We start from the raw sequence: 15,857 nt of genomic DNA, 5'->3' as shown, positions 1-15,857 counted from the left end.
AGTGAAATCAATACAAAATCAATAAGTACATTACCACATGTTCACAATTATTTCTCCAGCCAGACCGCTGGATTATCCCCAGTTCATCCATTGATCAAACATTCCTAGCTATATCACTGGTTATTTCTGGCATGAACGTACCTTAAAGCAATATAACAACAATTCTTGTGGAAACTTTCCCTATACCCTATTTTCTCGCTAATGTGCACATCGACTATTTTCCCGCTAGCGATGCTGAGGTAGCTTGATTATATTTCCCGTCGGTTGTCACCGACTATAATCTCCCACCGACCGAAGTCAACTATAAACTTAAAGCATGCTAACTATATATCCCGGGTACAATTCCAGTTTCCAACACAAACATACAAGCAATATCTTATCAAGCATAGTAACACAATAAACATGCATCCCTGTTCATGCAGGTTTAGTATTATCCCATATATATATATTTACCTATATATATAGAAATATATCAATATTCAATAATAACACGATAACCACTCACAGTATTTGCAAGGCTTCCCACTGCAAGTTACCTTTGACGTGTTTTTCCTAAAATTTCTCCCATTTCCAATGAAATTCCAAATGAATACCATTATTTCACAAAATAACTTTAAAATATCCAGAATATCCTCTTATACCAAAATTACCAGCTTACCCTACTTAAAATAACAAATTTTCGGCCAAAATCCTCAAACAGCCCGTTTGGAGGTTATTCTGACCAAATTTGGGTGCTGCTGCTCGTGATAAGGTGAAACCGCACGCACACAGGGGTTGGGCAGGGCGTCCGCGACGTCCAACCTCGCGTAGAAGGTACGCGCAATGCGTCGCACTGAGATTGCGATGTCTGTACGATGTGTTGGGTGTGTGCTGGCTTGAGCGACAGTATGGCCTTTCACCTTGCTAACGTAATTCCTGTCTCCTTCGTACTCCAAATGTGATGGCAGCCTGAAAACTTACTCTTAACTCACTATTTAGGATTTTAGAACTTGAAACTTGGAAATGGCATGATTAAAATTACTCACGCCAAGCCCCCCCTATTTATAGGTATCCTGGACTCCTCTCCATGCGACACCTCAAATCCAAATGCCTTTCTCTCATGCTGCCAACACTAATTTCTTGCCAGCAAGGCCTTGAGTTGTTTTAATCTTGGTTTTCCAACGAAAATGTTTACTTTGCATGTAATATTAGCCTTACACCTCCTACTTAAGTAGATAAGAATTACTTTGCATGCAATGTCCTTGAGCCACCTCATCTGTTTAAGGTTTTAAGATTATATGTCCGGATGATTTAGCATTACTTATGGGCGCATTCCATACTCTCATGAATGCAAACCAAATGGTGTCCATCCAATCAACAATGTGGCCCTTCAACCACTTATGTGTCTACCAATTGACGCAACATCACCATGTCCGGACAACCCCCTTCGCGCATGCATCCATCCAATCCTGGCGCCTTTGAGGTGTCTCTTCAAACCATTGCCACATAGCACTTTTTCCTCATATGTGACATACTAACCTTGATTGTGCAACCTTTCCTTGTGCAACTTGGTCGCATATATTAGATGCTTGCAAGGCTCATCCTAACCTTATAGCTTGGCTGTACATGTCCTTTTCTTGATTAGCCATCATCAATTTGAGGCTTTCCCATCAAGCATCACTTGAATCAAAACTCAAAACATCGCATCCTTGGCCGCATAGCTTCCTCTCCCGCATGGCTTACCTTTGGCCTATGCTCGCCTAAGATTATGACCATCCCTCTTTCACTGTATACTACTTGCTCAAGCCTTGTCCTAGGTGTCCAAATTCCTCGGATGTCCTTGGCACATAGCACGTTACCAATGCATAAAAACCTTTGGATCGACTTGGTTCTCAACTCAACTCCTCATGATCTAGCTCACCATCGCATAGTATCGTTGCATCCATCGCGTAGCATCGATGCATCCCATCGCCGCATCCATTGCGTAGCATCGACGTATCCATCGTGTAACAAGGCTACCTAGCTCATCGTCTAGTACTGTTGCCGCTGAATACCACCAACGCATAGTACTGCCGCATAACACCAATCCATAGTATCACCGCATGATACTGTCGCGTAGTGCTGCCGTATACCATCGATCGCATACCTTCGGCCGCATAGCACACGAGTGACCCACACACGCATCTCCCGCACCTTATGCCTATGTCCGCACAACTTAAGGCTACTGCATACTCTATTAACCTCCCAAGGCTTTGGCTTTCGCATGCTTGTCAAGTCCCCACATAGCCTTTCCTCTCGGCCATACTATAGCCTCTTTCAATACTCAAATAACCTCTCAAATGCTCATGGCCAATGCATTCTCTAGTACTTAAGCCATTTCTGCCTTAGTTTCCAATGCATAGTTCCTTGTTGGCATTATACTTAACCAATTTTTCACTAGTTATGGCTTATTCCAAGCTACTAAACAATCCATTTAAACACTTAGAATTTTTCTCCTCTTTGATCTAGGTAACTTCCACTTAGTTAATTCCCAATGACACCCTATTTGGCGCACCATGTCCATGACCGAACACCACCCATTGGCGCATTCTTGCGTCAATTTATCTCAATTTAACGTTAAACAGCTACTTGCCTAAACCCTTCTCTCTAGACAAACCCCTTTGATCACGACTTGTTTCTCTATCCTAACCCAATACAATCTAGGTTAAGGGTTAGGGTCTCACAGTTCATAAGTGTCTTTTGAACAAATCTTCTTCCAAATTTGGTCTTGGAGCACATTTCGAGAAGTAGAAACCCAAAGTTCATCCTTTTCAGTCTCTTTCTTTACCATTTGTGCCAAAGTTCATCCACATAGATACAAAATTCCTTTCTAGGGTTCATAAAGACCTTTCGAACAAAACTTTGATCAAATTTTTACTTGGAGCACATTTCAAACTTTGTCATTTTTGGACTCTTTCTTGACGTTTTGGTCCCAAGTTCGTCAATATAGGTACTAAACTTTTTTCCAGAGTTCATAAGTAACTTTAAACCAAAGTTCGACCAAAGTTCATCAAAATTTTTAGTCATAGCAGACTTTGACTTGTAGAAATCCAAAGTTCGTCCTTTTCGGACTCTTTCTCGACCTTTTGTGCCAAGGTTCATCCTTTCTAGTCTCTTAATTTAGTCTTTGTGCCAAAATTTATCCACATAGGTACAAAATTGCTTTCCAGGATTCATAAGTACCTTTTGAACTAAAGTTCGTCCAAATTTTGAATTATAGCAGACTTCAACATGTTGAAATCAAAAGTTCGTCCTTTTCGGACTCTTTCTTGACCTGTTGTGCCTAAGTTTGTCCACACTAGTACAAAACTCCTTTCCAGAGTTCATAAGTGTCTTTTCAACAAAACTTCTTCCAAATTTGGACTGGAGCACATTTCGATAAGTAGAAACCTGATGTTCGTCATTTTTGGACTCTTTCTTGAGGTTTTGGTCCTAAATTCAACAATATAGGTACTAAACTTTTGTCCAGAGTTCATAAGTAACTTTTAAACCAAACTTCAACCAAATTTGGACTGGGAGCACATTTTAACATGTAGAAACCCAAAGTTCATCCTTTTCGGACATTTTCTCGACATTTTGTGTCAAAGTCATACACATAGGTACAAAAATTCCTCTCCAGAGTTCAAAAGTATCTTTCCGGACATGGAGCACATTTTGACAAGTAGGAACCCAAAGTTCGTTATTTTTGACTCTTTCTTGACTGTTTGATCCAAAGTTCATCCATAGAGGTAGAAAACTCTTATCCAGTGTTCATAAATAACTTTTAAACCAAACTATGAACAAATTTTGAGTGAAAGCACATTTCGACACGTAGAGACCCAAAGTTCGTCCTTATCGAACTCTTTCTTTGTCACACCCCGCCCCCAGACCACCTTCTTATTCTGGAAGAGGGATGCGACTGTAGCAATTATCAACCGTTGAGCTGACACTTACTGCCTAATGATTCTTGCGGAATAACTCTGATACCATACTATAACTTATACAAAACGGAATGATTAAGTCAAGGAGAAAAACTATAACGGATTAAGTAGGCCCATCTTTTATTACGACAGTGATAAAACGTTTATACAACTTAAGGACTTAACAACAAAGTTTACAACGACAACCGTAAAAACCCTCTGGAAATGTAATTGGGGCACGTGGCAGACCTCACCTTAGCAGCACCCTGAAACTTCTCATCTTCCGCTACTTGGGGGGGGGGGTTAAGAAAACATTTTGAAGAGTGTGAGCTACTAAGCCTAGTGAGTGGTTCTTTTAAGATGAAATTCACTTTGAAAATCATCATTTTTGGGAAATCAATCACATGTTGGCACTTACACTGAACTCAAGTGCAATCAATGACATAGTCACACAACTACTAATTTGTATTCCAAGCTCAACACATAGCATGCATATCATATCATCAATCAATACAATCATCTATGGAAACCTTCCTATGACCCCAATTCCCGCCAATGTGCACATCGACCATTTTATTTATCCCGCTAGTCATGCTTAGGTACTTGACCATATTTCCCGCCGGTCGTTACTGACTATTATTTCTCGCCGACCAAAGCCGACCCTTATTTCCCACCGACCGAAGCCGACCAATTCTTCCCGCCAAGAACCTTTTGTTAAGCATGCTAACCACATCCCGGGCATAATCTCAGTTTCCATAGTCACACATAAACAATATCATGGCAACATCATATTACCAAAGCATGTAATTTGCATCTACAGATGCATATATTCCAATATCAGAGTATAAAGCTAAATGAATACTCATAATATGTATTTACTATCAACACTGTATAAACACACAATATTCTTTATTTATCAAGCTATATAATATAATATTCACAATATGCTTTCACATACTAAAGTTGTATAATATTTAGCATACGTACCAAAGTTATATAATACTCATAATATATCAAAGTTATATGACAATCACAATACGTATCCAAGCTATAATAACACTCCTACTATGCATTTATTTATCAAAGCGACCTAACACTCACAATATATCGAAACTATAATGCTATAACACTCACACTATGTGTTAATTATCAAAGCTATAACACTCACACTATATGTTAATTATTAAACCTATATAACACTCACCTTAATTGCTTAGGAGCCTTTCTAACAGTTCCCTTTTCTACCTCGGGCTCCCTTTTTACCCCTAGAATCCAGATCCAGATTATAGCTTAGATTACTCATAGTTCTAAACCTTATTTTAGATACTTCCTCCTACAAAACTATTCTAAAATGTCTCAAGAAACTTACCATAAAATATTAGCTCATAACTCTTCATGGTTTAGCCGGAATCATCCAAACATCAAGATTGGCCCAGCTTACCCGATAGCTCGACCCCTCTGTATTTTCTCATTTTCCAGCCCAATTCCTTAGAGCTTCTTCTCCGGCAGCCTCACCATGAAAACTAGACTCTCTTATCTTTCAGATGGCTTTAGGATTACATCAAATGCTCGAGTAGATTGGGAGATCTTTTCGTCTCAAGTTGATGCATTCTCTTCCACCCTTACTGTCTGGCACTCTACTCTCCCCCTCTCTTTACGAATTTTATGATTTGTGATTTGAAAATGAAATCCCAAAGGCTCTATTTATAGCGTCCAGACCTCCTATGGTGTTGACACCACCTACTTGGTTGCATGGCCAAGTGGTTACTTCTCCCCTCATCAACGCAAACTTACCTCACTTTGACTCAAGGTGTTCTTTCCATATGCATCCACCACAATTTCTTAGGGTTTACGAATTTCTATTAATAAGAAACCTAATTTTGGTTGACGTTTGCCCTTGCATCTTCAATCTTTGTTTGTATTCAATTTAGGGTTTTCAATGCATAATCTATAAGATCGTGGCCAAATTCAATGCATAAATGCCCGGTCGTTCGATGCACAGGCGGTTTCCTTCGATTGCGTGGGCATGACGTTCGAATGAGGCATTCAGGCTGCTCTTGCTCTCTCCCACTTTCTCGTTGGTCTCACTCTTTCCACTCTCGCTATCTTTCACTTTCTCGCTCACAATCTCGCTCTCTCCACTCTCACTCTCTCCAACTTTTTCGCTCAAACTCTCGCTCTCTCCCACTTTCTCACTCGCAATCTCACTCTTTCCACTCTCGCTCTCTCCAACTTTCTTGCTCAAACTCTCGCTCTCTCCACTCTCGCTCAAACTCTCACTTTCCCCCACTTTCTGGCTCAAACTGCTCGCTCCAATCTCATTCTTTCCAATCTTGATCTCTCCCATTTTCTCTCCAATCTTGCTCTCTCCATTTTCTCTCCAACTATCTCTCCAATCTCGTTAGCTATATCTCCGTGCAACTTCCACACGAATTTTCCCAAATAATTTTCTATATTTTCCTCAGTTCTTCAATCCTTTCTTCACTATTCAAGATTTAAGTCTTCAAGGTTTTCTCTTCTTTATATCCTTTTAGGGTCCTGAGACTCATACTCCAGGATCAAATATGGTTATCATAACTATAATACCTAACCATTATAGTTTACATTCACTCTTACTAATTGTTAATCCACAGAAGGTGACAATTATTACAGTTATTATGACAATTGTAAAATTATTAGATTATTTACATAACATAGGATTTAACTTTCTCTTAATTAACCCCTTAATCACTTACTTAAGTAGGAAAATGGAGATCCGGGTTTCACATTCTTGGCCTTTTGTGTCAAGGTTCGTCCACATAAGTATACATCTCCTCTCCATGCTTAATAAGTATCTTTTCAACCAAACTTCGTCCAAATTTGGACTGAAAGCACATTTCGACAAGTAGAAACTAAAAGTTCATCCTTTTTAGACTCTTTCTTGACATTTTGTGCCAAGGTTCATCCTTTCTAGTCTCTTTCTTTACCCTTTGTGCAAAAGTTCGTCCAAGTAGGTACAAAATTGCTTTTTGATTCATAAGTACATTTTGAACCAAAGTTCGTCCAAATTTTTGGTCATAGCAGATTTCCACATGTAGAAATCAAAAGTTTGTCTTTTTCGAACTCTTTCTCGACCTTTTGTGCCTAAGTTCATCCACACTGGTACAAAACTCCTTTCCAGGGTTCATAAGTCTTTTTTGAACCAAACTTCTTCCAAATTTGGACTTGGAGCATATTTTGACGATTAGAAAACCAGTTCATCCTTTTCAGTCTTTTTCTTTACCCTTTGTTCCAAAGTTTGTCCACATAGGTACAAAATTACTTTCTAGGGTTCATAAGTAGCTTTTGAACAAAACTTTGTCCAAATTTTGATGTGGAGCACTGTGAAACCCGGATCTCCATTTTCCTACTTAAGTAAGTGATTAAGGAGTTAATTAGGAGAAAGTTAAATCCTATGTTCTGTAAATAATCTAATAAATTTACAATTGTCATAATAACTGTAATAATTGTCACCTTCTGTGGATCAACAATTAGTAAGAGTGAATGTAAACTATAATGGTTAGGTATTATAGTTATGATAATCATATTAGATCCTGGAGTACGAGTAGAGAGGACCCTAAAAGGATAAAAAGAAGAAAAAACCTTGAAGACTTAAATCCTGAATAGTGAAGAAAGGATTGAAGAACTGAGGAAAATATGGAAAATTATTTGGGAAAATTTGTGTGGAAGTTGCATGGAGATAAACCATATTCACAGTAGCTAATGAGATTGGAAAGAATGAGAGTGGTATCAGAGCATAGGTATACATAAAACCTGGGAGGAGGTTGAGTATAAAGTTTAAGTTGATACCAACTTGGTATTAGAACATAAGTTTTGGGATAATTGAGGAATTAGTTTATACCAGTTTAGTATTCAGTATAAGGAAAGGTTAAAGAGTTAGCTGATACCAGAGTGGTATCAGAACATAGGTATGCGTAAACTTGGGGAAGGTTTGAGCTAAGTTTAGTACTAAAGTATAAGTTTCTGGGAAAGTTAAAAGTGAGTTGATACTAGTTTGGTATCAAAGTATATGGTCGTAAAAAAAATGAGGGTTGAGTTTAGTAAAACCAGAGGGAAGTGTGAAAAGAGAAACCTAAAAATTAGTCGAAGTGGGACTAAGAGGAATGGTAGATGTGGCATGACCTAGCAGGTAACCGGAGCTGGAACTCACAACGCTACCTAAAGACCTACCGAGGAAGGTAAGTATGAAATTAAATTATTCTTATTTAGTAATTGAGATAGAAATGTTTATGTTGTAAATAATTTGGTTCAACATCTAGCTTAGAGATGGCTAGGTGAGGTATTGTTGGACAAACTGAGAAAGTTGATATTAGAGTAGCACAGTGGAAGCATTGTAATAGACGAGGGTATAGGAGGTTACAACAGTGGTTGATATGAAACTTAAACCGGAGTTAGTTCGAGTAAATTTCGAGGATGAAATTTCTTGAGGAAGTAATTGTGAAACCCGGATCTCCATTTTCCTACTTAAGTAAGTGATTAAGGGGTTAATTAGGAGAAAGTTAAATCCTATGTTACGTAAATAATCTAATAATTTTATAATTGTCATAATAACAGTAATAATTGTCACCTTCTGTGGATCAACAATTAGTAAGAGTGAATGTAAACTATAATGGTTAGGTATTATAGTTATGATAACCATATTTGGTCTTGGAGTACGAGTAGAGAGGACCCTAAAAGGATAAAAAGAAGAGAAAACCTTGAAGACTTAAATCCTGAATAGTGAAGAAAGGATTGAAGAACTGAGGAAAATATAGAAAATTATTTGGGAAAATTCGTGTAGAAGTTGCACGGAGATAAACCATATTCATAGTAGCTAACGAGATTGGAAATAATGAGAGTGGAGAGAGTGACACCAGCGAGAGTGGAGGCAGCGAGAGAATGGGAAAGAGTGAGATTGATTTGAGCGAGAGAATGGGAGAGAGAGCGAGATTAGAGAAGAGCGAGAGTTTAAGCGAGGAATTTGGAGAGAGTGAGAGTGGAGAAAGCGAGAGTTTGAGCGAGAAAGTTAGAGAGAGCGAGAGTGGAGAGAGCGAGATTGTGAGCGAGAAAGTGAAAGAGAACGAGAGTGGAAAGAGCGAGATCAGCGAGAAAGTGGGAGAGAGCGAGAGTAGCCTGAACGCCTCATTCGAACATCACGCCCACGCGATCAAAGGAAACCGCCTGTGCATCGAACGGTCGGGCATTTATGCATTGAATTTGGCCACGATCTTATAGATTATGCATTGAAAACCCTAAATTGAATACAAATAAAGCTTGAAGACGTAAGGGCAAACGTTAATTAAAATTTAGGTGTCTGATTAAGAGAAATTCTTAAACCCTAAGAAATTGTGTTGGATGCGTTTGGGAAGAACACATTGAACCAAGGTGAAGTCAGCTTACGTTGATAAAGGGAGGATTAAACATTTGGCCATGCAGCCAAGTAGGTGGTGTCAACACCATAAGAGGTTTGGACGCCTATAAATAGAGCCTTTGGGATTTCATTTTCAAATCACAAATCATAAAATTCGTAAAATGAGGGGGAGAATAGAGTGCATTGGACAGTGAGGGTGGAGGAGAATGCGTCAACTTGAGATGAGGAGATCTCCCAATCTACTCAAGCATTTGATGTAATTCAAATCAATATTAAAGATAAGAGAGTCTAGTGTTCATGGTGAGGCTGCCAGAGAATAAGCTCTAAGGAATTTGGCTGGAGAATGAGAAAAAGACAGAGGGGTCGAGCTATCGGGTAAGCTGGGCCAGTCTTGATTTTTGGATTATTCCGGCTAAACCATGAAGAGTTATGAGCTAATATTTTATAGTAAGATTCTTGAGACATTTTAGAATAGTTTTGTAAAAGGAATTATCTCAAAATAAGGTATAGATGAGTAATCTAAGCTGTAAGTTGGATCTGGATTCTAGGGGTAAAAAGGGAGCCCGAGGTAGAAAAGGGAACTATTAGAAAGGCTCCTAAGCAATTAAGGTGAGTGTTATAGTTTTGATAGTTGACATATATCGTGAGTGTTATAGCTTTGATAATTAACATATAGTGTGAGTGTTATAGCGTTATAGTTTCGATATATCGTGAGTATTATAGCTTTGATAATTAACACATAGTGTGAGTGTTATAGCTTGGATCATTAACACATAGTGTGAGTGTTATAGCATTATAGTTCCAATATATCGTGAGTGTTATGTTGCTTTGATAAATAAAGAATATTGTGTGTTTATACAGTGTTGATAGTAAATGCATATTATGAGTATTCACTTAGCTTTATACTCTAATATTGGAATATATGCATCTGTAGATACAAAATACATGCTTTTGGTGATAGGATGATTGCCATGATATTGTTTATGTGTGACTGTAGAAACTGAGATTATGCCCGGGATATAGTTAGTATGCTTAACAAAAGGTGCTTGGTGGGAAAAATTGGTCAGCTTCGATCAATGGGAAAATATGGTCGGCTTCGTTCGGCAAGAAAATATGGTTGGCTTCGGTCGCCGGAAAATAATAGTCGGTGACGACCAGCGGGAAATATGATCAAGTACCTAAGCATGACTAGCGGGATAAATAAAATGGTCGATATGCACATTGGCAGAAATTGGGGTCATAGGAAGGTTTCCATAGGTGATTGTATTGATTGATGATATGATATGCATGCCACGTGTAGCATTTTGGAATAAAGGTTAATCATTGCATGAATAAACCCATGATCATGCATGGGTACACTGTAATTATTATTATGTGATTGATTTCCCAGAAATGATGATTTTCAAAGTGAATTTTTGTCTTAAAAGAACCACTCACTGGGCTTAGTAGCTCACACTCTTCAAAATGTTTTCTTAATCCCCCCCAGGTAGCGGAAGATGAGAACTTTCAGGGTGCTGTTAAGGTCAAGGTCTGCCACGTGCCCCAATTACACTTCCAGAGGGTTTTTACGGTTGTCGTTGTAAACTTTGTTGTTAAGTCCTTAAGTTGTATAAACGTTATATCACTGTCGTAATAAAAGATGGGCCTACTTAATCCGTTATAGTTTATCTCCTTGACTTAATCATTCCGATGTGTATAAGTTATAGTATGGTATCAAAGTTATTCCGCAAGAATCATTAGGCAGTAAGTGTCAGCTCAAGGGTTGATAACTGCTGCAGTCGCATCCCTTTCCCAGGCTAAGAAGGTGGTCTGGGGGCGGGGTGTGAAAAGCACATTTCGAGAAGTAGAAACCTGAAGTTCGTCATTTTTTAACTCTTTCTTGATGTTTTCGTCCAAGTTCATCAATATACCTACTAAACTTCTGTCTAGAGTTCATAAGTAACTTCTAAGTCAAACTTCGACAAAATTTGGACTGAGAACACATCTTGACACTTAGAAACCCAAAGTTTGTCCTTTTCAAACTCTTTCTCGACCTTTTGTGTCAAAGTTCGTCCACACAGGTACAAAAAATCCTCTCTAGAGTTCATAAGTATCTTTTGAACAAAATTTCGTTCAAATTTTTACTTGGAGCACATTTCGACAAGTAGAAACCCAAAGTTCGTCATTTTTTTACTCTTTCTTGACCTTTTGGTCCAAAGTTCACCCATAGAGGTACAAAACTCTTATCCAGGGTTCATAAATAACTTTTAAACCAAACTACGAACAAATTTTGACTAAAAGCACATTTCGACACGTAGAGATCCAAAGTTTATGCTTTTCAAACTCTTTCTTTACCTTTTGTGTCAAAGTTCGTCCACACAGGTACAAAAACTCCCCTCCAGAGTTCATAAGTATCTTTTGAACAAAACTTCGTCCAAGTTTGGACTTGGAGCATATTTCGACTAGTAGAAACCCAAAGTTCGTCTTTTCAAACACTTTCCTTACATTTTGTGCCAAGGTTCATCATTTCTACTCTTTTTCTTTACCCTTTGTGCCAACGTTCGTCCACATAGGTACAAAATTGCTTTCCAGTGTTCATAAGTACCTTTTGAACCAAAGTTTGTCCAAATTTTTAATTATAGCAAACTTCAACATGTAGAAATCCAAAGTTCGTCCTTTTTGAACTCTTTCTCGACCTTTTGTGCCTAAGTCATCCACACTAGTAAAAAAACTCCTTTCCAGGGTTCATAAGTGTCTTTTGAACCAACTTCTTCTAAATTTGGACTTGGAGCTCATTTTGACAAGTAGAAACCCAAAGTTTGTTTTTTTTGGACTTTTTCTTGACGTTTTTGTCCAAAGTTCACGCATAGAGATACAAACCTCTTATCCATCATTCATAAATAACTTTTAAACCAAACTACGACTAAATTTTGATTGAAAGCTCATTTTGACACGTAGGAACCCAAAGTTCGTTCTTTTCGAACTCTTTCTTGATCCTAAGACAACTCACTCAAGAATTAACTTGATCAAGACTAATGCAATGAATGATTTAAATATCAAATCTATAGCAAGATTTGAAAGAAAAAGACAACACCAAAGGGTTGTATAAGCACAAGCTTTTTACTATCGATAATCTCCGTTTTGAAGAACATTACAAGCCATTCTATAGGCCAAATGGTCATGGATAGACCAAGAAACTCAAAAGTAATTCAAATACAATTAATTGCAAATTGTAGAAAATAACACCTAGAAACTTGAAACTTAATTGCATACCTATAAGTCAAAATAAAAAACTAGAAATTTAGAAAGTGTTCAAATTGCCTTGAATATCTCCTCTAGAAGGCGGCAAAGTAGATATGCATGTTTGACAAGGTTTGACATCACATTTTCCCATGCAATGCGCACTTGACAGCATTTTCTTCACAAAATCTGCACACTTTTTTTTACCACAGTGTCATCTTCCAAACTATAGGACTTTTCCCATGCCATCTTCATGACATTCTCTTCTTGACTCATCAACTAACATTATATAAAACTTTGGTCCCAAAATTATTTGTCGGTTCTTGTGAATTTGCTAGTATTTTAAGATGTAGTGATGCCTCTTGAATCTTCTTTGCCTTGCTTCTTGTAATTGGTTCTTTAGGTACATGGAGCACATTTCGGCAAGTAGAAATCCAAAGCTCGTCATTTTTTGACCCTTTCTTGACCTATTGGTCCAAAGTTTATCCATAGAGGTACAAAACTCTTATCCAGGGTTCATAAATAACTATTAAACCAAACTAAGAACAAATTTTGAGAGAAAGCACATTTCAACACATAGAGACCCAAAGTTCGTCCTTTTTTGTCTTTCTTGACATTTTGTGCCAATTTTCATCCTTTCTAGTCTTTTTCTTTACCCTTTGTGCCAAAGTTCGTCCACATACAAAATTGTTTTCCAGGGTTCATTAGTACTTTTTGAACCAAAGTTCGTCCTATGTTTTAATTATAGGAGACTTCAACATATAGAAATCCAAAGTTCGTCATTTTCGAACTCTTCCTCGACATTTTGTGTCTACGTTCGTTCACACTGGTACAAAACTCCTTTCTAGGGTACAAGAGTGCCTTTTGAACCAAACTTCTTCCAGATTTGATCTTGGAGCACATCTCGACAAGTAGTAACCAAAAGTTTCTCGTTTTCAGTCTCTTTCTTTACCCTTTGTTGCAAAGTTCATCCACATAGGTATAAAATTTCTTTCTAGGGTTCATAAAAACCTTTTGAACAAAACTTTGTCAAAATTTTGACTTGGAGAACATTTCGAAAAGTAGAAACCTGAAGTTCGTTATTTTTGGACTCTCTCTTGATGTTTTGTTCCCAAGTTCATTGATATAGGTATTAAACTTCTGTCCAGAGTTCATAAGTAACTTTTAGACCAAAATTTGACCAAATTTGGATTGAGAGCACATTTTGACACATAGAAATCGAACGTTTGTCCTTTTTGAACTCTTTCTCGACCTTTTGTGACAAAGTTCATCCACACTAGTACAAAAACTCCTCTCCAGAGTTCATAAGTATCTTTTGCACAAAATTTCGTCCAAATTTGAACGTGGAGCACATTTCGACAAGTAGAAACCCACAATTTTTTCATTTTTGGACTGTTTCTTGACCTTTTGGTCCAAAGTTCATCCATAGATGTACAAAACTCTTATCCAGAGTTCACAAATAACTTGTAAACCAAACTACGACCAGATTTTGATTGAAAGTACATTTGGACACGTTGATTCCCAAAGTTCGTACTTTTCGAATTCTTTCTTGACCTTTTGTGTCAAAGTTCATCCACACAATACAAAAGTCCTCTCTAGACTTCATAAGTATCTTTTGAAACCAACTTTGTCCACATTTGGCCATGAAACACATTTCGACAAGTAGAAACCCACAGTTCATCTGTTCTAGTCTCTTTCTTTACCCTTTGTGCCAAAGTTCGTTCACATAGGTACAAAATTTATTTCCAAGGTTCATAAGTACCTTTTGAACCAAAGTTTGTCCAAAATTTTAATTATTGCAGTCTTCGACATGTAGAAATCCAAAGTTCGTCCTTTTCGAACTCTTTCTCAAACTTTTGTGTCTAAGTTCGTCCACACTAGTATAAAACTTCTTTCCAGGGTTCATAAATAGTTCGTCCACATAAGTACAAAATTCTTTTCAAGGGTTCATAAGTACCTTTTGAACTATACAAAGATCGTCCTTTTCAGACTCTTTCTTGACATCTTGTGTCAAGGTGTATCCTTTCTAGTCTCTTTCTTTACCCTTTCTGCCAAAGTTCGTTTACATAGGTACAAAATTTCTTTTCAGGGTTCATAAGTACCTTCTGAACCAAAGTTCATCCATATTTTTAATTATAGTAGACTTCGACATGTAGAAATCAAAAGTTCGTCCTTTTCGGACTCTTTCTCGACCTTTTGTGCCTAAGTTCGTCCACACTGGTACAAAACTCCTTTCCATGAATCATAAGTGTCGTTTGAACCAAACTTCTTCCAAAATTGGACTTGGAGCACATTTCGGTACAATCCCAAAGTTTATCATTTTCAATCTCTTTCATTACCCTTTGTGTCAAAGTTCGTCCACGTAGGTACAAAATTCCTTTCTAGGGTTCATAACTACCTTTTGAACAAAACTTTGTCCAAATTTTGACTTAGAGCACATTTCGAAAAGTAGAAACTTGAAGTTCGTCATTTTTGGACTCTTTCTTGACGTTTTAGTCCCAAGTTCATCAATATAGGTACTAAACTTTTGTCCAGAGTTTATAAGTAACTTTTAAGCCAAACTTCGATCAAACTTGAACTGAGAACACATTTTGACAATTAGAAACCCAAAGTTCGTCCTTTCCGGACTCTTTCTCGACCTTTTGTATCAAAGTTCGTCCACACAGGTACAAAAACTCCTCTCGTTCATAAGTATCTTTTGAACAAAATTTTGTCCAAATTTGGACTTGGAGCACATTTCGATAAGTAGAAACCTGAAGTTCGTCCTTTTTTGACTGTTTCTTGACCTTTTTGTCCAAAGTTCACCCATAGAGATACAAACCTCTTATCCAGGATTCATAAATAACTTTTAAACTAAACTACGACCAAATTTTGAATGAAAGCACATTTCGACACGTAGAAACCCAAAGTTCGTCCATTTCGAACTCTTTCTTGACCTTTTGTGTCAAAGTTCGTCCACACAGGTACAAAACTCCTCTCCAGGCTTAATAAGTATCTTTTGAACCAAACTTCGTCCAAATTTGTACTTGAAGCACATTTGGACAAATAGAAACCCAAAGTTCATTCTTTTCAAACTCTTCTTGACATTTTTTTTGCCAAGGTTCATCCTTTCTAGTCTCTTTCTTTACCCTTTGTGCAAAAGTTCATCTACATAGGTACAAAATTGCTTTCCACGGTTCATAAGTACCTTTTGAACCAAAGTTCATCCAATGTTTTAATTTTAGGAGACTTCGACATGTAGAAATCTAAAGTTCATCATTTCCGGACTCTTCCTCGACATTTTGTGTCTAAGTTCGTCCACACTGGTACAAAACTCCTTTCTACGGTTCATA

The sequence above is a fragment of the Benincasa hispida genome, chromosome 12 (genome assembly GCF_027475165.1).
Source record: "Benincasa hispida cultivar pf3 chromosome 12, pf3_genome.v1.1, whole genome shotgun sequence".
Taxonomy (NCBI): Eukaryota; Viridiplantae; Streptophyta; class Magnoliopsida; order Cucurbitales; family Cucurbitaceae; genus Benincasa; species Benincasa hispida.
The sequence above is the reverse complement of the archived record's forward strand: the minus strand, read 5'-3'. Positions refer to the sequence as shown.